The sequence below is a fragment of the Excalfactoria chinensis genome, chromosome 12 (genome assembly GCF_039878825.1).
Source record: "Excalfactoria chinensis isolate bCotChi1 chromosome 12, bCotChi1.hap2, whole genome shotgun sequence".
Classification (NCBI taxonomy): domain Eukaryota; kingdom Metazoa; phylum Chordata; class Aves; order Galliformes; family Phasianidae; genus Excalfactoria; species Excalfactoria chinensis.
The window spans coordinates 6235436-6259565 of record NC_092836.1 but is presented as its reverse complement, the minus strand read 5'-3'; the positions used below and the strand labels follow the sequence as shown (position 1 = coordinate 6259565).

Sequence of the window (24130 nt, the reverse complement as noted above, 5' to 3'; positions counted from 1 at the left end):
GTATGATTTAGCATTTCTCAAAAGCACAACAGGATATTAAATAGGAGACTCAAGCATTTGGGCCCTGAAATAGACTGCATTTTCCTGATCCATTGGGATGGAAGGAGGAAACCTCCCAGTAACATCACTTCCACTCATCCCTACCTATTGGAGATGCCATGAGGCAAGGTTTTCACCAAGAGAGGCCATGAGCCACCAAGTGTCAGGGTTAGGGACATGGAAACTGCAGCAATCCTTGGGCAAGTGTAATACAGAACAAGAGCTTTGGTGGCCCAGCCATGCACAACTTTTGCCATGCAGTGAAGTGGGAAATGGGCGATATCTGCAGCATCTTGGAGCTCTGATCTAAAGCTAGTCAACTAGTAATAGGAGTTTTCTGTAAAGAAAAGGACCCTGCCTTCAATTTTCACTTCATGAGTCCTTATACCAAATTTATGCCCAAATTGCATCATGTAATGTCAAGCCAAGTAGGTTTACAGGTTTTTGAGTTGGGTGAAGGATTAAATTTCACCCACCTGTCTTCAAGTCTCCAAAAGATTTAAGGATGTGACAAAGTTCCTCACCTTAATCAATGGGAATATTCACATGAATGGAGTTTGATGGGTACAATCAGGATCTAGCTTCAGAGAAATGAAATGACATAAGTGAAATTATTTATTACAACCATTCTGTTTCCGTGGAAAGGGAGAAAATGAAGGCAAGTTTGAATAATAGATATTGGATAGATAGCACAGGATAGACAGGCTAATCCTTGTAATCCACCATCAGAAAAGGACTAAATTGAAGTTGTTGTTATCCATCTTGTATATCCATTAATACAATCCACTGCAATGGTTATTCAATATTTGTGTTGCCTCTGTGAATTACTGCATATTTCACTCTCCTTTGAAAACTGAGAGAGCTGAAATAGCATAGCATTTCTTTTTATCTGACTGAGCTTTAATCTTTTGCTCATCATGGTTTTACCTGAACCCTGGCTTAAAAATAAATAAATAAATGAAAATACACACATGATTTTTTTTTGCAAGATAAGGAATTCCCAAATTACAACTCTGTAGTCATCATTCTGAGTCATGATACATCCGCCACTCCTTGTAAATAATAGATATACGGAGATCTGTTTTTTCTCAAAATAAGAGTCAGTGAAAATGGCATCCACCACATTGAACAACATTCAGTAGGGTTCATATTGTAGCCAAGGAAGGCACATTTGACATTGTAGGAAGTAAGAAAATTACTTGCAGTCATCAAGAAAGACCTTCTATTCTACTTATGGGAATAAACATAACTTTTGACTCCTCTCAGCAAAACACAAGAATCCAGCCTGGCACTCTTGATACAGAGCAAAATATCCCTGAGAAAAATAAACCATATTTCTCTATATCCTTAGAATATAGCTTGTCCCACATCTATCCTTTCATCATTTGACCCAAATGAAGATTCACCTGAATGTTAGACTGGAGGAGAACAATTGCAAACACAGGTCTTGGAAAGAAAATCACCCACCTTATTCTAGGTGCCCATCAGGGAGTGGGTGTAAAGTCTGCATCAACCATAGCTGAAAATCCTTGCTCCCTTGATATTAGCTCCTGAATGGACTTTGTTGTATGTTTGAGGCTGGCTCCAGGCTGAGGTAGACAAGAGAGACCCTGAGAAGTCATCAGGAAGGTTCAGCACGACCCACAGTGTAGGTTGTAGAATCAGTCAGCAGGTCACATTTCTCTTATTTCCTGTGGGAGGATTCAAATGAAGATCTAATCATGATCTTAAAAACTGGAAACAGAAACAGGAGGCAGTGCTGCTGTGCCATAATCCATGCTACCCCAAACTATCCTCTGAGGCAAGGAACTGAAAAACCCCATCAAGGAACCAGCTCCATAAAACAAAAATAAAGTATAAACAGAAAAATAAAACCAGACACCCATGTGTACCCAAAGGAACTATTAAAAGCAAAATGTTTGTCAGTATAGGATGCTCCACCGCACACATCTGGTGCTCTCAGCAATACAGAACATTTCTTTAATTGCTACACCTGAGACCAAGAGCAAGAAATAGATCTAGGGACTGATCTCAATGTATTTTGAGGCAGGTGGAGATGAGTAGTGGCACGAGGATTCCATTGTCAGTAACCAAGCAGTTATATATTACTGCATTAAACAGATACTTTCAGGATACAGCTACATGTCTGTAATTTGATGTCTGTTTTTCAGATCCTCCTGGTGAAAGACTATAGAGATAGAGGCAACGTGCCTCTTCTTTGGTATATATTACTCAGTACTTAAACAATCCAAGAGGTCGGTACAGCAATGTCCAGTGGAAGGCGACTGGGGAGACTCCAGGCTGCTGCTTCCTCTCATGGGGTTGTTGCATCTCACTGAACTTCGTTCCCGATTTATGCGCTCAGACTGTAAGCTCTGGCTACACCCATAGGGAGCACCTCGCAGAATGGACCCTTAAGCTCTCCTGGGCCCTTAAAATGCGCCGCAATTTAGCGCTACCCATTCAAATTCATGACTTCTGTGAATGAGGCTTCAGTGCAACAAACACACGGTGAAGACGATAATGCACCCATTGAGACAAAAGGATCCAAACGCGGACAAAAAAGCAACAAAGGAGATAACTACCACTCATCTCACTCATTGTCTGATATTTCTAAAGAGGAAAATGAGCTCCCGCTTCTCTTGTTCAGCATGGTTAAGTGAGTGGTGAGTCTATACAAAGGGAACTTTAGACATCTCTTGACCTGTGACTGGCCGAGATTATCCTCATCCTTTGCAAAGTTGGAAGTTTATGTGTTGTATTATGGCACTTTTGAGGTCTGGAAAAGATACCATGATGTTCCCAAGCCTTATAGTTCAGGTTGGCACCCAGGCGTATGCTCAAAGTAAAGCACATCCTTGTACCTTGTGCATTCTAAGTGCATGACCAAGAGGTTTCCTTAAAACACTCGCTACCTTTGAGCAAACTCGAGGCAGTTCACATAGCCTTTCCCACCCACTTTGCCCTACTCTGAGACAATTTATTAAAAAGAAAAACCCTTGATCTAAAAAGCATATCGGACATTTTATTTTATTTTATTTTTTTCCTTAAATGATGGAAAATGTTCCCTGATATGACGGCCCATCACTGTGATTAATCACAGCGCAGCCAGAGCAGAGGACTGAGCGGGGCGTTCAGCAATCAAAGCCATCAGTCCTGCCTGTTGGGATCAGATTGCAATTTCTGGCAAGTGTGGGAATCAGTTTCCTGATTTCATCTTCTGCAGAGAACAAGCAGAATAGGAGATCAACAGCTCCTTTGGTGAGCGCCTGTGGCTCATTCCATCTGCATCTGTGGGATGTCTATCCCTGTGGAACGATGCTCCACAGACCTTACCACGTTTGTATTGGCAACGTCAAAGAAAGTGTACTTTAAAATTGTCAAATCAGGGCAAGCATGAGGCTTGCTGAGCATTCCCTTTGATGTTCAGGGGAACTGAATGCATTTTGAATGTCTGATGGGATTTGCAAGGAATATTGTGCTTTTCATTTTGTTTTGAACAAAGCTCAAATTTTCCACCCTGAAAATAACATCAAGCATCCTGATATGTGCTCTTGTGCTGATTCAGAAGGAAAAAAAAGAACCATGCAAACAAGCACACACACACACAAAAAACATCAACCAAATCAATACCAGAGCCAGAAAATACCCCACCAAAATAGCAACAACAAAAACATCCCCCTCCTCAAAACAGAAAAAAACACCATCAACAACCTAAAAAACCCATACAAGAAACAAAGAAACAACAACCTGAAACCCCATGTGGGCTGGTCCTCATTTTTTTCTTGTAATATAGCTATCACAAAGTATTACACTTTCAAGTTACATTTTAGATAATAGTTTTGTTTTTTTTTTTTGCATACCAAATATTGAGCATAGACATGCTTTGCCATCACAGACAAAATTAGTAAAGACTTTATACATGTTGGAGTTACCAAACAGTATCAGAACAAAACATTTCACTTTTCCCCATCATCTAGGTTCGGAGCATTTCTAGACTATATTCCCTTCCCTCTCTAATGTAAGCTTCCCCTGTCCAGAGTTTTGCAACAAGTTCAATGACACAGTAATTGTTTCTTTCCTGTTTAGAAATACCCCAAAATAGGATGAGGTTCAATTTCTGGCTGCAAATGCCTCCACATAATTATTGTGTAAATGGCTATCCTAAAGAATGATGTTAAAACTATTTTAGGTGTTTATTTCAGTTTTAGTTAAAATAGATTTCTTGAAGCTGAAGAACCTTTGCATTTGCTTTTGGCTTTCTCCTCATTACTGTTTCCCTTGTAATGATGCCATAATGATTCACTATTTGATGTTCTCCAGTTTCAAACTTATTTATTGTAATTGCCCAATTTCTTATGAGAATGACAGATAAGGAAATATTTCAAGAGGCTTGTAAATAACTGCCAAGGACCACAAGACTGCAGTTATTCTTGATTTATATCTGGACTGTTTTGCTGTGCTAGCTGAAATAATGTGTTTATATAATTTTTCAGTGCAGTTTGTGGTATTCATCACTCAGCAACCAGTATGAAGTATGCATCTTGTTTTAAAACTTCAAGGTATTTTTCAGGTTATCACTACTGTGATGTATTCTTCTAGAAAACCATCATAGGGTACTAAAGTGACTTTAAAACAAAAGGACAGTCTTTAATACAACTCCAGGAAGTCTTACCATGAGAAGAAAAGTGTCCCAAGTCCTGCAAGATGTGCTGTTGCTTGGCTTCCCAGTGCAAAAGAAGTCAGAATTCAATCTTCCTTAGAATTCAGCTCTGCAAGAGTTTCTGTGTTATAAAATATATAAATATGCATATTTTAAATATATGTTTATTATATGTATTTACTTTAAATGCATATATGCGTTACTGCACCCCTTACAAATATTTAAGGAGAAAATACCTATCCTGAAAGCATGACCTTGCAATATTTTTCTATTCTGCCTAAGAAGGAAATTGGCTAGCTAATAAGTGCAGCTTCCAGCCCCATGCTGCTAATGTGATTGATGTTGCGGGTGGTGGTACTTATGATAATAAGGAAGTTAATGAGAAAAGCCAGGATGGTTCATGTTTCGTAAGAAACAGAATAAAACCCAGCATTTCTTAATGGAGAAAAGATAAACACTGAAAAGAAAAGAAAGGTTGCAGTCCAAAAACTCCCCTAAAGACCTAAAAAAAGGAGAATGAAAGTACTGTAGCTAGAAATATCAATGAATAGCGCCTGTATGTCAAAGCAATGATGCTTTGTTTACATGGTTTATATTAATATTGTTAGTTACTTCCTGAACCAAGACTGGGGATCTGTTGAAGAAAGGATATTTAAAAATAGAGAGAAGGGACAAAAGAAAGGAATGTTCAGGAGTCCAGAATAAACACTGCTGAATCTGGATGGTGCTCTGCAGATCTCTAGCTTGCTCATGGACTAAAACTGCAAAACATACAAAAAGAGTTATAGGCCAAAACCAACCGTCAACAAAAAACACACCACCAACATAAAACACTGCTAAAATTTTTGCCATAGGAGCTTGGTAAATCTGGAAGAAACATCACAGAAATGATAAAACTGGGAAATCAAAATTCTGCCCAGCTGCCTTTATTTCTGCATCTACAGAGCTTTGCTTAGCAGCGATCAACACACAAAGACAAGACACAGGCAGGTAAGGCCTTTCTATTCCACTACCTTTGTGCACAGCTTTCCAGAAGTGAAATGGTGTACATCTTTTCCAAAAGAAAAACAGGAAATAATGGCTCTGGGATGATGCCATTCACTCCTCTTTCTGTAGGCATGTCACACCTCTAGACAGGACAAGAGGTACTTAAGTTGTGGTAGGGAAAGTTCGGGTTGGATACTAGGAAACTTTTCTTCTCTAAAAGAGGAGTGAGGTATTGGAAGGGGCTGCCTAGGGAAGTGATGGAGTCACCATCCCAGGAGATTTTCAAGAAAAGGGTGGATGTCACACTGAGGAACATTGTCTAGAGCAAGTTGAGGCGTGGGTTGATGGTTGGACTAGATGATCTTATTGTTCAGTCCAACCTTCATGATTCTATACACATTCTTTAACTGGAGCTATGGCTAAAATTCACCTTAACATCATAACAACGGATTTAGTTATGATACATGTGACTGCGAGCTGTATTTGAACCTCCCTTTGACTAAATCTGATTGTCAGACACTTGACATTCTTCTTTGTGAGAGAATCTCAGTTTTGGCAGAAGTTCTGTGAGACAAAGAACTGCATCCAGAAATAATTCTAATATGAAAAGAAAAAACCAAAAAAATAGAAAAGAGGATGGGTGAGCAAGTTGAAAGATATGGATTAGGTGATATTAAAGTGCACTAGTATAAGTAGTGGTGAGAATAAAGGGAAGGTTTTGTCAACACAAATAGGCCTTGAATTGTTCTAAGATAATCCTAGGGGCTGACCTCAGTGCATGCTGAGACAGGCTAACAGCAGCAGCAGATGCAGGTTTGGACAGCAGAGCATCAGGACCTCGTTTTGTTCAGTAACACTTTTCACCACTCTCCTTGAGAAGAGTGCAGGATGAGGCTCAAATAACACTAGTCAGTGTTTTGGTCCACAAGCATTTTACAAACAGTTCTGGCATCAGTTCCAAGGTGCTGAGTGAAGATACCAGCACATGATCCCCAGAGGAGAACCTTTGTACTGTTGTGATCTGTCACAGCCTTTGGGGATCTCTAAAGGATGCAAACTCCCTGAGAAAAAGGAACAAAGCTCATAGCCTTTTCCACTTAAAAACAAATCTGTTAAATGAGAGGAAGCAGGGCAGGTGGCTTGCTTCCTGAGGGCTGATTGCAGGGTGAGCCCAAGCGTTGATTCACAGCCAGCTTGGAGCTATTGTCCCTATCTGCCCTCGCACAGGAAGGAGTCTGGTCCTGGCCAGCCACCGCCCAACACACCACAGTGCCCTGGGCACCCAAAACCTCTGTGGGACTTAAAAATGTGATCACAGAGCAAGGTAGCTTACCTCAGTTGACCACCAGCTCACTGCTTGAGGAGAGCACAGTGATGCCATGTTAAATGGGATCCAGTATTCCCAGGAAACAGAACAATGATAGCATGTGCACGCAATGCATGTCAGAGAAGTCGTTGATATTTCCCTCTTCCTTGGTTCTGGTCAAAAGAACAAGCGTCAGACTCTGTGACAAAGCACTTCCTATCTCTGCTGCTCTGTTTCAGGATGTGCTCACCCCGCAGCCACACCATGAGCACTCTGTGGACATCTCTCACTAAAAATAGGAGTGGAAAAGCACTGATTTATAAGTAAGCCCCACCTCCTAATTTAAAATATGTTTTACACCCTCATGGGTGCTTCTTTAGGACAGCTTTCCCGTTCCATCAGTGTTATTCTACATGGTAGGGGCTAATGAATGAAAGAGGACAATGTGGGCTGCTCAGCCTGCATCTTCTCCCAGCCTGGCCTTTTTCTCTGCTCCATGCTACCCAATTCAACCAGGCTGCTGCCTCACAGGAGGCCAAGGAACAGTCTGCACTGCCATAAATCCAGGCGTTCCCAGAAAGATCAAGGAGGAAGAAGGCTGTGGGAGGCCTTGGAGGAGGCAAGGGAAGCTGTAACAAATCTGTGAAAATTAACTGGATGGTGTTTACATTGATATATTCATACATGTGGGCAAGGGCAGCGATACACCCGCTTAGCCCTGCTTGGGTCCCACCAGATGTGAACTGCTTACAGCTGGGAAGTGCCTTTTGTTTTAAGTTTTCCTTTCATTATGGAGTCTCAGTTAAGCTGCCTCAGCACTTAAAGCCCGGCTGCAGAGCACCCAGCCTGGACTGCTTCATATCCAGACAGAGATGATAAAGCAAACGTTTGCACCTGCTTGTGTGGATGGAATTCCAGAGGTTTTGCTGACCATGCCAAAGCAAAGCCTGACTCCAACACAGACTGAATGAGAAATAAGAAGGGAAAAACTCTGTGACCACTTTAAACTTGGAGTTTGAGTTGACACTGAGCATACAAAGAGAGGCATTCATTTTCACTGTTGTTATTTTTCATAGTACTTCTGAGAAAAACGTCTAAACTAATGACAGTGCAATCTACTTTGTTAGCAACGACCTCGCATCTACTATTTTCTGCAAATAAAAAGGGGAGGGAAAGGTTCAGATTTAATATTCTTCAAAACTGAATACATCCCTGTGCAGCTATTTGCAAAAACAAACCCAATCTTTAATCAGCTTTTCTCTCCTCTTCTGGAGGATTAATAATGCCTCATGCAAGAGTTATAGTCCTGTTAGCAACATCTTATTAGGAAAAAAAAAGTGTTCTTTTTGTTTGTTTGTTTTGCCAGTTCGTTACTTAAATAGTGAATAGTCACAGCATAAAAGGACAAAAATGGGAAAGGACATTCACCTGCAGATCACCTCCTGTACACCCACCTGATAAGAGATCAAATGAAGCACAGCGTTATTACTCCCTGGGAGAAGATTTTCACGTTGGCTTGCCAGCTTCATTATGAATGACTGTTACCCTTCACCATGCTTTTCTATGGACTATCACAGTTATTGTCCAGTAGAACAAAGTCGACCCAAAGGGACAGAGCTGATGGCTCAAGGGGGCTGTGGCAGCTGTGGGAGGGGTGGCATGGAATCAGCTCACCTGCTGGATCCACCCAGGGACAATAACTGCAGAGCTCACAGAGTGCAATCAAGTGCATTCTTTCCTTGGGTGATTAAAGAAATATCCAATTTGATTCAACTGAGGTACAAAAGCTCTCTGTATCCTTCTTCTGCCAAGCGCAGAAGAATGCTTTGCTTTAAGCAATCTACAAGAAGTGTGGTATGCCAAAGACATATCACTTACATGGAATCCAGGTAGCTTCATGCAATCACTGCTTATGCATAATTATACCAAAAGTAATGGGGAAAAAAATCTAAATGGAGTAAGTCAGCCTAGCAGTGGCTGAGGTTTATTGTACTTCTCCCAAGGGGAAGCTGTGGAGGTTCACCAGGAAACCCTCTTTTATAGTAATGCTAATACTAATTAATCTAACATTAACAAAGAAAGATATTTCTTCATGCTGGTTTTGTAACTACATCCAGTTCAAAATCTGAAAACAATATAAAACTAATACAAAGACTCTTTCAATTATCCAAGACAAGATGTAAAGACGAGTGAAAAACTCAAGCGAGTCATGAGAGTTTTCCCTATTTCTCTTAGGTTTCTGTCCTCCACAGTCTCTAGCAATGGTATAAATCACATCTCTGTCTCTTCAAAGTGTGATTAAATGTACAACGTTATATTCTCCTGTTAACAGCAGTTGTGCCCTAACGTATTCAAAATCAATTACCTTTCACACATCATGCTGTCTCAACTTTTAGCAGTTGTTTGTGGTGCTAATTTGAGTTGTCCTGGATAATTAGAGGATCTGCATCTCCATCATTATAAAAGATTATGTCTTGTAGGTTTTGTGCAGGGGTACTAACAACGCTACAGTCACAGGAATTTTAATAAGGGCCAGCTCATATCCCGCACTAACACTCCAAATCTTTAATGACTTTAGCCCACAGTATCCACAGAAGACAATTAAATACCTATATCAACATTTGCTGTCAGAACGAAACTGAAGCTCAGAGGTAACATGGTTAGATGCTCACAGAATAAGCACCCCTGCTTACCTGCATCTCTAAAGCACATACTCTGGGGAGAAACCACAACACAAGTGTACTGATGGAGGAAGAAAGAGTTTGGATCCATTCAGGACTGAGCTTTTGGCACCAATATACTCATGTCTTAAAGTACTGCAATAGTCCCAGGCCAGCCTAGCTTAATTAGGGAGGATTCACAGGCAGGAGTCCTAACTAAGCTATAGTACGTGAGGACAGGGAAGAATAAAAATCAAAAGACCATTGGAGTTTTGCCTGAAGCAGGGGAAGGAAGTTTCCCAAGGAGGGTTATTGTTTCAGAACTGTTTGATGAAATAATAAACAAAGTATGGCATTGCTAATAATTTCTGTAGACCCATGATGCCTTGCCACGCAGAGGAGTAGGTATACTCCCTGCATAGGAAGGGCTTCCTCACAGTTTCAGTCTGAAGAAACACACTCATATATCAATGACAAACGGGTAGAAGGTAATTTCTTAGTTAGTGCTTTCTCTTGAGCAGAAATGGTCCTATCAATGTTCAAGGTGTGTGATAGAGTCAAATGGGTTTAACGCTCAGGCTTCTTTCCCAAATCAAATTGAACTGCCCTGAACAAATATTGCAAAGGACAAAGGTCAAGGCTTTATTTATATAATACAAGGATGTAATGCAATAACCGGCTGTTTGATACACGTAACTAAAAGTCAGGGACAAAGCTGCAGACAGGATGTCAGCACTGCACAGGGAATTAGCCACACAGCTCCCTCCCATTAATTACAAATACGCGCATCCAAATCACCATACATCATCATGAAAATGTACCAAGTGATAACTATGATTCATACTTTACCATTAACACTGCAGCAAAAGGTGAAAGAAGATGGTGCTCTTCCATCACCATTAGGTAGCTACAGCTGCATGTTCTTTCTATGTCCAAGAGCAGTCATGGAGTAACATGGTAGTTGTCCCTTTCATTATGTTTTTCAAAATATTACTTCTATACAGGGAGTAAATATTCCCATACCAGTTGTCAGGCACCAATAAAATATTTCTCTACAAATCCCTAACAAAAGTTAAATTTTGTTACAGCTTGCAAGATTACCAGAAACCCATTGTGTATCCTCACATCTGCCAGAGGCAAAAGGGATTTATAAGCCCAGAAACACTTTGAAAAGTTTAATTTCTAAATCCTTTGTGTAAAGTAACTTCCTTCCTTAACATGGGGCATATGCTGCAACTCACAGTGAGTAGATCCACAGTTTGGAGCACGCTATGTGTTTTGGGTAATGGAGTACATCTTAATTCTGTGACATACATTCTCTTAGCAATGTTTCTGTCCAAAAAAAAAAAAAAAAAAAAAAAAAAAACCACAAAGAAAATTTCCCTACATATTAGCAACATACGTAAGGGATAAATTATCATGCTTATTACCAGGATCAATTGTGCTCAAATATTCTTGCACATTTGTCACTGATGTGAATAAGAGGATGAGTGCATTAAACAGTCTGAACTTGATCCCTGAAAATCCCAGTGACCAGATTCAGACAGCAAGGAGCTGTTTCTCAAGAGCTGGTATCTCTTGCAACAAAGCTCCTTGGGTGTACAGAGTCTGTTTGATATTGGTTCTTACAGTAAAACTGAGTTCAAAAGATAATGAAAAATGCTCAAAACATAGAAAAGGAATTTATGAAAAATGGATTGAAATATCCCTAGCAACACAGAAATGTAATTGATTTGGTTGGGGCTGCTGTAAATGCTGGTTTTCTCTTTCCTTCTGGAATGGGATTACTGCATCTAATACAATGTTGACTTTCTGATTTATGCAAGACAGCCACAAAGACAAAACCCATCAAATGTTAACAGGACGTATCTAAAGCTTTGCTGCATTATTCCACAAATCTGTTGACATTTGGCTTTGTCCTCATGACATCTGTAACTAATTCAAAATTGGAGCCCTTAGAAGGGCTTTAAAATAATGTTTATCAGCATTAGTTTAGGTGAGGTCACGTATTTTCAGATGTTTTCTATACACTTTCTATTCTTGCTTTGGAAACCATGGCTCTTCATGTAGTCTCTAAGTGATGGAAAAGACCCATCAAAGCTCTTCTGGTAACCAGGTGTATCCCATTTTCCCAGGAGCAGTGTTTCTCTGGCAGCGAAAGATGACTTTACCTCAAATGAACTGCACCCTGTAGGCCAGGAGAAAACTGAGCCAAGAATCTGCTCCTCAGCTGAGCTGTTCTACAGGTGAAATCACTGGTTATGGCTCACGTTCACCAGCTGAGCCTTGAAGGGGTCTGTGCTTGGAAATAGGAACCCTTTAATTACCCCTTGTCTCTGCTGGTCTCCAGATAGGTCCAATATTCACTATCTGTAGGCTTTGCTCATCTTTCTCAGGGCACTCTCCTTCATAGGACCCTTCTCACAATACCCATAAACATGACAGTGCCTGTAGTCACCTCTCGCCACTTCTGGAGTAGCACAGCCAGTGACAAAGAACATGGCGAACAGCTTTCTGCTTTGTTCTCTCTCCTTGTCACAGTAAACAACAATCAGACAACATTCCCAATGACATTACTTACTGATGTTTCTATAGCATAGCAATTAATACATACATTTCAATGCATACATCTGTACAAAGTACTTAAACTTCAATTCCAAGTTTCTTTTGTTTTGTTTTTTTTTTAAGCTCAAAACTTATCTTCAGACATGAAAAATGATTATGATCCTTTATGCTTTACCAGTCTTTGCCAAGCTGACAACAGATATCCAAATTACCAATTGAACTACAAAATTTTTGGTCACTGCTGCTATTTCATTATAATCACATCACACTCCAGCTTTGAGATGTAAAGGCCTTAAATTAAGGCACAGAAGATGAATAATATAAGAACAGCGAAACGTGTGTTAGGAATATTGATTTTTGACATTAGAACTCAGTTCCTCAGGATGGGAACATGCTCAGTCTCCAGGGTTTTTGACAGCTGAAGATGCAGAGTGTGCAGCAGAGGCTGACTAGCACCCAATTAAACCTGCCCTTTAATTTCTATAACTAATCTCCTGTCCAAATCTACTAAAAGAGATTCTCAACAAAGATGAAAGCTTACCTCAATTTACCATCTCTCTTGACCTGCTCCAGTGAACTACAGCTCTGCCGTTTGCAGCCTGAAGTACTTATGTGAAACTTTGCTGAACACCTTTCGTAGACATAAAACTCATGAGTCCAAGCTATCATTTTTGTCAGCTTCAGGTTGCCCTGAGTCCTGCACTACATACATTAACACATGCTCAAGAAAAGCACCCCACAGCCCAGCTCTCTGTGAAGGGCAGAACCTTTCCACATGAGGAGAATACACTTCTCTAAGGTTGGTTCCTCTAAATCAAATAGGGAGGTAAGTCACAAGTTTCTGACCACAAGTTGAAAGGCATTTCAGCCAGCTGCTCATCCATTTATCTAAATTTGAGCTATCACACAGATTTCAAAGTCTTTAATAGGCTCAACGACATTGTTATGCCTACACATGATTGCTTAAAGGAAAGAAGAAAAGTGGACTGGGGCTTCTGGAACCTATGCTTAATCCAAAAGGAGAGATGAGAAGAAAGTGAATGTATAGAAACACGGTGCCTCAGAGAGAAGGGAATATAAATGTTCTTTATCCCCGCTCAACGTCAAAAAAGTTGAACATTTCACATATGACACAAATTTAAGCACAGCACTGAGAGACAATATTATTATTCCAGGTCTGCAGAGAGAAACCCGATCCCAGAATAATACTGCCTAAGTAGTGGGAAACTCCCAGAGACTGGGCATTCCCTAATTCAATGCCTGTCTTGTGCATTTTGACATTTGCACGATGGAAAGTACAAAGGGTCTTGTGTTTACTTTTTGCCTCTGGCTGCTATTGTAAAACACAGGAACATAAATATTGTTCATGTTATTTCAGCAATACACTGCAGCAAATCTAGAAAATGAAATGCAAAATTCTGTACTAAGAGTCCAGCATGTCCCAACCAACAGTTCATCTGTCCTCCTTACAAAGGAAGAAGAAACAGCAGTGGGAGCAGAAGGCAGTGAAGAAGGAAGATGGGAACAGACAGAACTTCTCACAGACCCATCTCTGCAGGATGCCTTCTACTGCCCCAGGCACCCAACTGCTGGAATAAAAGGAAGGTCAAAAAGCAAGCCAAACCTCCACAAATCAAACTGCATCCAGAAGCTCATTCCTAGAGAATACAAATAGATGCAGCAGAAAAATAGTGATGCAAACATCTGAAATGAACGCAACTGAACCTGAACCGTGCAAACTCAAAGGGATTTAAAGAAAGACCATTGAAGAGATGTTCAGACCATTGAAGAGATGTTCAGTTCAGAATATGGAAGGCTCCAGAAAAGCCATTGTAGCTACAAACAGGGACAAAGTTTCTTGAAGGCCTTCAGAAAGGAATTAACATCTCCATGCTGACACACACAGCACATAACCAGGTATCCCAAAACTGCCTTGTTCTGCAATTTCAGCACAGATGCATGAGTAAGAACTACAAGTTCAGGGGAGCATGATAATAAGCTCCCATGTAATTATTTACGGCACGAGCAGTCTTTTATTAGGGAGAGCAAAATCCTGTCCTTTCTGAAATCTGCCACATAAATCCTATTGACTTGTGAAGGTCTCCAGTTTCAGCAAGTAGTACGTAATCCTGAAATCACAACTGCGCAGACATGCTGCATGGAGAGAGCAGTATTTGAGTACTGCTGTTCCGTATAGGAGTTGGTAATCTTTTGAGAATGGAAGATTATTGAAGCTATGGCACTGTAGAAGACTACTGAAGCTATGGCACTTCAGATGTTTCTGACTCCTGGACCCAGCTCCTCTAAGACCTCTCTAGTGGTGATTTTGGTTAGAGCTCTTGAAGAGCTTTAACAGGAGAATGATTCTTTCTCTCAGAGATGGGAGATATACCCAGCTATTCTCCACAAAACATGTTTTTACTCCAACTCAAAACATTGTAAGCTGTACTGTAGCATCCACTGTGCCTTTGTGCAGGTACAAAATCAAGCAAAGTGAGAGATTACTTCTCCTTGCTACATTCACGTGAGAGGTTCTAATCACAACTGGTTTGGATCTGCCCAAGGACTGAGTCAGCCCGTGGACCATCTAATTACCCGACAATGTTTCTGTATACTGGAGATACATATTTATGCTGAGAGGAACACAGTGGGGTCATCACTATGCAGCACCAAGCCAGGTTAGCTGGGATGGGGAGCAATCATGGCCCAGCAGCAGTATGGTCACCTAATGAGGCAGCAGGCTCAGTCCCCAGCACAGCATCTCACCTCATGCAGAACTGTCACCGCAATTGGAAGTAATTGGAGGTCTTTTCGCCAGGCTCAGCAGGGAGCACAAGGAGCAAAAGGGCAGAGGTGAGCTGAGGCCCAGCTGCTCTCTCTGGGGTGGGGACAGCCTGGTGGCAGTGTGCGGAGAAGGTCACAGTGCCACCGGGCTGCCCTGGAAGACAGGGTGCAAGCCCTGGGGCTGTCAGCCACAACCATGAAGGAACTTAAAAATAAACCTGAGCTAAACTGTTGCTGACATCCTCAGTTATATAAAGGGCTGGCTCTAGAAAACAGCCTTTCCACTGTGTCGTAATGGACTCCCTTCCACCTTTCTTGCTCCATTTCTCATCTGTAGCTATAACTCAGCCTCAGAGTAGAAAGTCCCATGCTTGTGCTGGTCTCCTCACCACACACAGAGCAGGAATTTGGAGCAGGGTTATTGTTTGGGGTAGTTCAGGACTCAATGTTCTCCTGAAGTGGGCTTTGTTTCTTTTAAAAGCATTATTATTTAACAGTTTGAATAAAAATAATACTGAAGTGTGAGAAGGGGCACTTGCGCTACGCCAACCTGACCTATTAAATTCCAAAGTGCTCCAATGCACCACCCATCAAACGGAAGATGTTTTGTAATTGTATTTGCTACAGCCATGTGGAATGGTATTCATCTCAGGCCAAATCTTTTGTTTTTAATACAGCTGAGGTTCTCCAGAGCATCCTCTATCCTTAGGCAGCAGAGTAGCTGAGGTGCAAAAGCAGAAGCCATAGGCAGGGCCTACTTTGGGTTGGTTCTACTGTGTTCCAGGGCAGAAACACAGTTATTCATAAGAAAACAGCATTCAAAATGGCCTTTAGAGGAAATAAGGGCAAGACATTTTCTGTAAACACTGAAAGAAGAGCCAAATCAATGACAAAACGATTGTAATCTGTTCTTCCACTGCCACATTCTTGGCTTTTTGTTGCCCTGTCTCAATCTTTAGACTATATACATTTATTCAGGATATCTTTCTAACTCTTACATTTGCTGCTATAGGATATAGTTGCTTTGTGCCCAAAGAACAGCCTGAGGCAAAATATTATGGTAAAACTTAATATTCTGAAAGGCTGCATAGGATCTCTGATCCCAAGTGAGTCTTCGAGTTTGCTTTATTGATTTGTTTTGGCTGTACATGAACAAAGAGCTGAGCTTTATCTTACATTGAAACTGTATTACAGAAATGGGAGCTTTTGCCCTGGTCAGAATCAGGCCTTCAGTTCTAGAGCCAACAATAGCAAAAGACCCAAATATGACCTCTGCATGAAAGAGCTGTCTGAAGAACGAGCTGTGCTAAAACCCAGCCTTGCAACTCCTCTTACAAGTGGTGTACACTCCCACTCCCTTTCTGGAGCTCTGCTCCTAACTTGTTCCTAGAAACTCAAAAGGCAAAAGACGAGAGCTGTGATTGATTTTTCATGAGATGCTCTGCTTTCTCTTTTGTCACAATGAAATCTCCTTTTGCCAGATTTTGACATCTTCTGCTTGCCTCCCATGTGTCCATTTCAGCCAGTCTCCACTCTTCCCTCTAGTGCCCAACACTGCTCTCTTTGTCAGACAAGGTGCACAGAGTTCAGGTTTTCCCCTCTTCATTTCTCTTTGGACCTGACATCATTGCTGACCCCTGCTCAGCCTTCTCTTTGAAGTGCTTTCTTTGCTCTCGGCGTTCCCACTGGATCGCATTAACCCTCCTTCTCTCCCCACTCCATCAGTTGGCTTCAATAAGGGAGAGGAGCTCACTGGAACCCCCGTTTTTGTCTTATCAGCTCTCTTTCACTTCTCATAAAATCCTACCCACCTTCCACATAAAACAGTCTGGCAAAAACCAACCACTGGGGAGGCCTGGAAGCCTCTGCTAAATATCTCACCAGGAACACCGCCTGCTGCATGACATAAGCTGTCTGAGCAGGACTCCGTTTGACCCATTCTCCAAAAAACCCACTCTCCAAATTTTACATGTTATTTTGGCTGCGTGCTCTAAATGATGCTGCTCTCACAGTTCTGAGTCACTGCTCAGCTCTACTGCAATTTCAATAGTAAAATAAACCAACAAACTTGGCTTAAGTATAGATGGCTGATTTAATTCAGTGACACTTGTGCTACAACTACTAACTGATGGATGTTTGGGTCTAAACAAAAAATGGTATCAGCACAAAGAGAATGGTTTTTCTCTCACTCATTAAAGACTCCTGAAAGCTTTCCAGATCTATAAATATTCACATTATTCCCACAGAGGGGCAGAAAGAGAATGATTTGTATCCTTCTGGCTTGTTGTGTTAACACATTCCCATTTTTCAGAGTTTCCCAGTTGGATAAATACCATGACAAACAGAGGAAACCCCTGTGAGAGAAAATACGTTTTAAAGTAAATTGGACTGATGTGTCGTTTATAAATATTTGCAATGGTAGAGGGAAAATATCTCTATTCATCACACTAATGTATGCTGAATACAAAGATGACCGCCTCCATTGATGCTCCCCCTTCCCCCACCACCACCACTATGAAGAGAATTTCCAGCATAGGAAAAGAACTGTAGATCCGTGCATGTCATGTAAACATACATAAACTTACACACAAACCAAAACACTTCAAAATCAAAAATACACTTTAAGTACAATAGCAAAGCTTGATTTGTTTTCTATACCTCTTCTGCCAGAGAGCAGAAGATACCACAAAACCTAAATCACATCGCTTGAGGATCAAGAACAGAAAAGAAATTTCAGAGCTCAACAAATATAACCTCTTAATTACTACACTAATAAGAATGGATGATGACATTTGAACAAGCACGCACAAACATTGTTTTGATCAAAAATCACACTGCAAGGATAAATGGTAGGGGCTTGGAAATACTCCACTTAACAGAACAGGACACGTACAGACCCCTCTCCCCATCTCTTCAGCATTTATCATGATTGCTTTCCAGATCACTGACTGATTTAAAGGATTATCATAGCTACTAATCCTGCCTCTGATTTCTTCAGCCACCACCTGAGAATAGCCACAACTGTGGCTTGTTTGCAGAGAGCAAGCACATTTCCACACATTGATGTGACGTACACACACACGTGCTCTTCCTGGAGAGCCACATGTATGTAGAGAACAGCATTCAAACTCCCCCATGTGTAAGACTGGGCTTAAGTGTTCCTTGCCATCACTGGACAAGTTAATCCCTTTGTGCCATGCTAACGTACCCATGGAGAGGCAATAACAGCCTCGCCTTGCTCCGACCTTTTCACTACCTTGCGCATTTCGTGCGAACACTACCTTCCATCTCAGGCAATCACGTATTCCTCCCAGTTGCTCATTCTCTAGTTCCCATCATCATCATGCAATTAAAGGATTTCTGACGCAACTCATTAAAAATCTGCCCCATTAGACTGTCCAAACTACAAACTGTTCAAAAGGCACCGGGCGCTGCGTACAGCCTGCTCCTGTGCAGCAACTTCCCACCTCCAACAATAAAACATAAATAGAAACCAAGACAACTTCCCCAGCCTTGATTACCCCATGCACCCCATGAGCACCAAGGTAGCCGAGGCCACTGGAGCAGCTCTCCCTGGGGCAGATGCCTGAGGGCTGCAGGAACCCTTCCGTCTCCTTCAAGGATTTTAGCAAGGTGAACTCTTGCTGTTCCAGAGCTGGCTAAAAGCCATCAGTCATTTTGCACTGGCCATTAAGCAGCCTGCAGGCAGCCAGCACAGATCCAAAGCTGTCTCATATGTTTGTTTTGCTGGGGGGGAAGCAGGTAGGGAAGGGAAACGCTGGCACAACCCATGCCTCAATTCCTTACACAAATACCATCTCATATCTTTCCTTTCTGGCTTATAAATTTCATTGCATGTGTTCTCAAGGTCTCAGCATTGTCCCAGATAGTGACAAAGCAGCATCTCTCCACCACACAGCTTGAGAGCAGAAACAACCATGTCCACACTGGTGAGTTCAGGGCATCAGAAGAGGGCAGAAACCTGCAGCCAGGAGCAGAGGGAGCAGTCATGGGCCGTGCTCTGAGCTTTTCCTCAACAGCACGGAGGAAACCACTTCAGGAACAACAAAGAATACATACATTTTGTACCACGATAAAGAGAGAAAATAACAGCCAGGAGAAGAAAGCCTGGGTTGTGAGGGATGTTCCAGCAGAGGTGATTAATGGTGTTGAAAGAAACCCCAACTGTTGTTTCAAATTTCTTTCCAGTTAGCCGCAAATTTACTCCCTCTCCTTTTCCTTTTGTTTTTATTTATATTTCTTCTTCCTTTTACCTGTGTTTGATTTAGAGTTAAGTTTGCTGACTCGTATGTACTATGACCGCAAAAATAAAGGATCTGCATACTGTATGCATGCGGGCTTAAAGCATTGCCTTTGATGGCTCATTAGCTGCATGTGGCTACATGCAACACTGCTTGGCTGAGATATATTGCCCAGCATTTAATTCCAGAATAATTTCAAAGGCATTAAATTGAATGCTTGCCCTTTTCACCATGGTATTTAAATGGTACTTTGTATGCCAAGCTGAAAAAAAAAGAAGCAGAGGAAACACAGATGCAGTACTGTTGGAGCATATAGTGAACTTTGTTTAAATGTTAAACATTTATTAGATTTTTAAAATTAATTAATTTTTTTTTTAACTAGATAGTGTTGAATTACTTGTTACTTCAATTAACTTTCTTTGCTACAAGGGAAAAAGGAGGGGGTTTGTACTAACAAGCACCACTCAGAACTAGTGAACAGCATCTTGTTTGTTCAAGGAGGCTTAAAGACAAGAATGGTTTCAGGCTGGAGAGAAGGAAAAGGAAGAAAAACAGTCCATGCACACATTTATGTGCTGACTGAGTAGAATCAGCCAGACAAAGCTGACAGTCGAAGGGATATCAAGACCCAGAATGAACTGAAGATCCCAAGCCACATGGCTTGGCAAACATGGCCATGGCTGCCCCAGTACATGCAGGCAGAGCCGAGGGGAGCACTCAGCTGGCAGCCCCACAGGGAAGGGCTGGGTTGGAGGCCTGCCCCATGCTCAACAACAGTCCTAAGTCAGGCTGCACCCTCAGTCCATGCTAATCTACAGACCCTGTGTTTTCTCATTTTCCCTCCACTTGCCTCAATCCCTGCAGTTCCAGAAATGACTTCTGGTGAAACATGAGAAATCTCACCTTATTGATTTTTAAGGTCAACCTTTCACTTTTGAAATGAAACAAACCCAAAGCACTGCACTGCTTGAACTTGCAGCGATGTGTCACACCGGCACAATCAAACATGCAGCCACAGCAGCCCAAGGCTTCGTCCTCATGCCTATCTCTTTATCAGCATCTCTGCATGACCAACACTTTGACATCTCAACATTGGCATGGAAATGTTCTTACAGTGATTTAGAAAGAGCATAGCTTCTTTCACCGCTTTATCTTACATGTGGTTACAGCCAAGATGAATGCCCAAACACCAGAGTTGGTGGGTTGTGTGGAGCCTGAAAGACAGCAGGCATCACATCAGTCCAGATATATCCAGAAGTCACATTAACCTCTTGAATTTCAAGATGATTTAAGTCTGCTAACAAAATTTCATTAACAGAGAGACCAAACTTCTTCCCATGCCTGAAAGCACAACTCATGCAAACACCAGTCCTTTCCATTTCTGCCCTGCACTAAGGGAAATACAAAAAGCAAATCAGCACACGTGACACTGGCTCTCTGCCCTGTCAGCAGCAGGGCAAATGCTGGGGGCAGAGAGGCTGCCCAGACTGCTGAATTCCAGCATGTCTACTGATAATTGGGAACTTTGTGTTACCTGTAACCAGCGCGTATCAACGGTTCTATCAGTCATCTAGCAACTAAAGAGAGCTTTCCTCTATTGAAGCAATTTATCATGTACAAAGGTTGGAAAAGAGAGCTTGCATTGCTCAACTTGTCACAAAGGTGCACAATTGCAGCTGATCCTAAAAGGATGGAGCTATCCAGTTATGATTTAAACGTAACATACAACTAGCTACAAGTATACCTTCAATGTCATGTCATCAGTATATCCTACTTTCATCCAGTCATGGGATGTTTCAACATAAGGGCACTGCAGAGTCTTCCCTAAGATCTATTTCATATACTTAAGAAAAGCTTCAGCTTCAAATAAAAAGGGTTTTAAGTCTTGCTTTTACATGATTTCATGGCATGTTGAAGCACCAAGGACTAGGATTTGGGACAAGTGATTTACTGACATGGGGTTATCCAGAGGTTTAATTCGTCATGCATCTCCCACACACAATTTGTTTCCCTCTTCTCTTTCTTAGGAGGCAGTACGCTGTGCACCACCAGCAGTCAATGCAGTGAACGAGCCTCCCTTTGCACAGAAGCAATTCATTTTTCTCAGCTTCCCTCCAGCTAGATATCAATGATTCCCCAGCATCTGCAAAACCTTTAAGAGCCTGTCAGAAATATGGGAGCCTCCTTTTTCCTGCTGCTCAGTTCAACACAGCCTCTGCACTTACATTACCCAGCTTTGTGCATCAATCTCATTCCTTCCACGTTTATAAAATATGAGGTGTCAGTGTTTTAATCCCATGATCTGCCAGCCATAGTCCCATTCATCTACCAGGATGAAGGCAGCCCTGCTGAGAGCAGGCTGAAAGTTACGCCTGATCCATCACTGCCTTTACTTTTGGAAGCTGGATTATTCTAGTGCCTAAAGACAAGATCCTGTCCCACACCTTGCACCAGTCACAACAGCTGAAGTTAGATTTTGCCATAGCAGCATGCAGGGAGACAGTCAGACAGAGAAAGCAAGGAAATGTCTGAACTATCTCATGCCTGCAGGTTAGAGATTTGCATCACGATGACTCCACCCACAAAGAAAACAATCACACATTCTCCACCTTGGTTCTTGTACAAGGCTTATATCACACACACGAGTCACTATATAGGGATGTCCTCAAGGAGTTAAGGCTTGCCAGAACAGACCTATTTCTCAAGGTTGATACTGGCTCAAATCTTGTGAGTGACCAGCTGTTCTAGTCCATGCTCTTAACTCATGCAGAAGCTCCAGTCTCTCTCTGCAATTCATTTAAGTCATCAGATGAATGGAAATACACGGAAAACACATGCTAGTAGAAATGACTACTTATTTATTTCACAAGGATATGCCAACTGTTGGGACAAACTGTCACATCACAACTACACTGTTGCATGCAGTAACATGAACCTTAAATGAGATTAATTAGTGAAGCTAACTTAAAACTGATTAAAGTCTACTAAACCAGGCATAATTTCTTCCACAACCTGCTCAATTTTAATGTGACATTCTATAATAGTGTTTTTCATTGGGTTTGTGCTTTACCCTTCTATATCCTTCTCCAAAGAACACCAAAGATCTTCTCCAAAGTTACCTCCATGGAACAGCCCAAGGGGTTCTGGTGAGGACCTTTGTGTCAATAATCATGCGAAGGAGAGAATAAATGTATACTTGCTGAATCTAATAAGGGCCTTTGAAACACACAGATGGGATTAGTACTCATCTCCTGCTGACACCTGAACCCATGTAACTTCCTCAATTAACCTGCAGACTTAATTTAACCACACATTCAGTGAATCCCAGAAATAAATGGTGAGCACTCAAAAGACAGCAGCGCCACAACACATGCAGGCAGATGCCTGCAACCAAACCTGAGAGAACATATCTACAGAACCCTCCATCTGCAACAGTTAGGATTGTATTACAGCAATACCTTAAAAATCCCCACTGAGATATGGAGCTGTCAGCTACTATAAAGCCACAGAAGAAGAAGAACTGTCTAAAGGCTACATCCCTTGGGTGCTGGGCATGATTACCTCCACGTGCTGCTATCCCCTGGGTGCACTGGTTACCTCAGGATGCCTTTGTTGCTTGCCTTGTATGCCCAGCAGACCATTGTGCAGAAAGAGAGGCAGTGAAACTGTTTCCACACTTTTTATTACAGAGAATTTCTCTGCATTCATCTGCACTTTATATCCTATGGCCCTCTGCCACAGATTTGTGATAAGCAGAGAAGTCTCTCTCCCTTACAGTTTAACATCTTTAATGTGAAATAGAGATAATACAGTCCACCTCAGTTCCAAATCTAGCCAGAACATTTTTCTTTTAAAAGCAGTCCAGTCATTTTTTTTCCTTGGGGCAGTGAAAATATGAAATAGAGCAGTATCCAATTTTAAAATAGACTTTGTTCTAGGTTTTGGGGTATTTTGCTGAGCGGTGTGCCCTCAGTATAGACCAATAAAAGGGGAACTCAATTTTCTGTCACAATGAAGCTGACCAATAACATTTTAGACATGGACAATACCTGTACAGCTCTATAAAACCTGAGCAGATTCATAAAGCTCCATTTAAAAGCCTAGAGGCCCTCACAGAAGGTATTCTATAGGAGTATAAATTCTCCCATTTTACTGTAGAAGAGATACACTGCCCATCACAATACACTCCTCAGTGTCACCTGAACTACTATCCTGAAAGGTTAGGGGGTTTGTTCTTTGGTACCAGGGGCTGCTGGGCAATAGCAAGCAGCCAGCAGCATGGAAAGCCTTCAGAGCAGAACGCAATGCACCAAGAGAATACAGGCTGCTAATTAAATTAAAGCAAATGTGACTCTGCATTACACAGCTGCCTGCAAGGTTCATCTGAAATCATGAACCTCCTGGAAAAGAGAGCAGATCGCTGCCCCGCAGTCTGAATAGAAAAGACAGATACAGAAATGAGGGGGAAAGGTGCTGCTTAGAAGTCAAGTCAATGTGGTGACTGCTTGTAGATATTGTGAGGCCTGCATATCCTTTCTGAGGTTCATTTCTTGAATGTGAGTGGGTGCAATTCTTCCAACCCAATCGGGTGGAAAAGGAAACAAGCCAAAATGGAGAAGGCAGAGAGGGAGGGAGGTAGCAAGAGGTTTGGGAAGGTTCAGACATCCTCAAATGGCAAAATCCAACATGCTTGGAGCTTGCTTGTCCACAGCAAGACAAGGCTACCCCACAGAGTCCACCAGAAATCAGCCTGACACCAAATAAAAAGGGAGATGTTGCAGAACAAGGGAGGGGTCACTACTGGCTGGTACTTCATAAGAGGATGCTGGGAGTCAAACTTAATGTGGCAGAATAGCAATCAAAC

At 41.7% G+C, this 24130-nt stretch overlaps 1 long non-coding RNA gene across 1 annotated transcript in view; it reads right to left on the bottom strand.

The window, feature by feature from the left end:
- Positions 1-24130, bottom strand: part of LOC140257855 (uncharacterized) — a 48349-nt gene that overhangs the window by 606 nt on the left and 23613 nt on the right. Inside the window, exons 2-4 of the long non-coding RNA XR_011905132.1 lie at positions 7023-7168; positions 4715-4823; positions 1507-1730 (exon numbers count right to left, since the gene is read on the bottom strand). This is a non-coding gene — a long non-coding RNA (uncharacterized lncRNA). The remainder of the gene's footprint in view (positions 1-1506; positions 1731-4714; positions 4824-7022; positions 7169-24130) is intronic.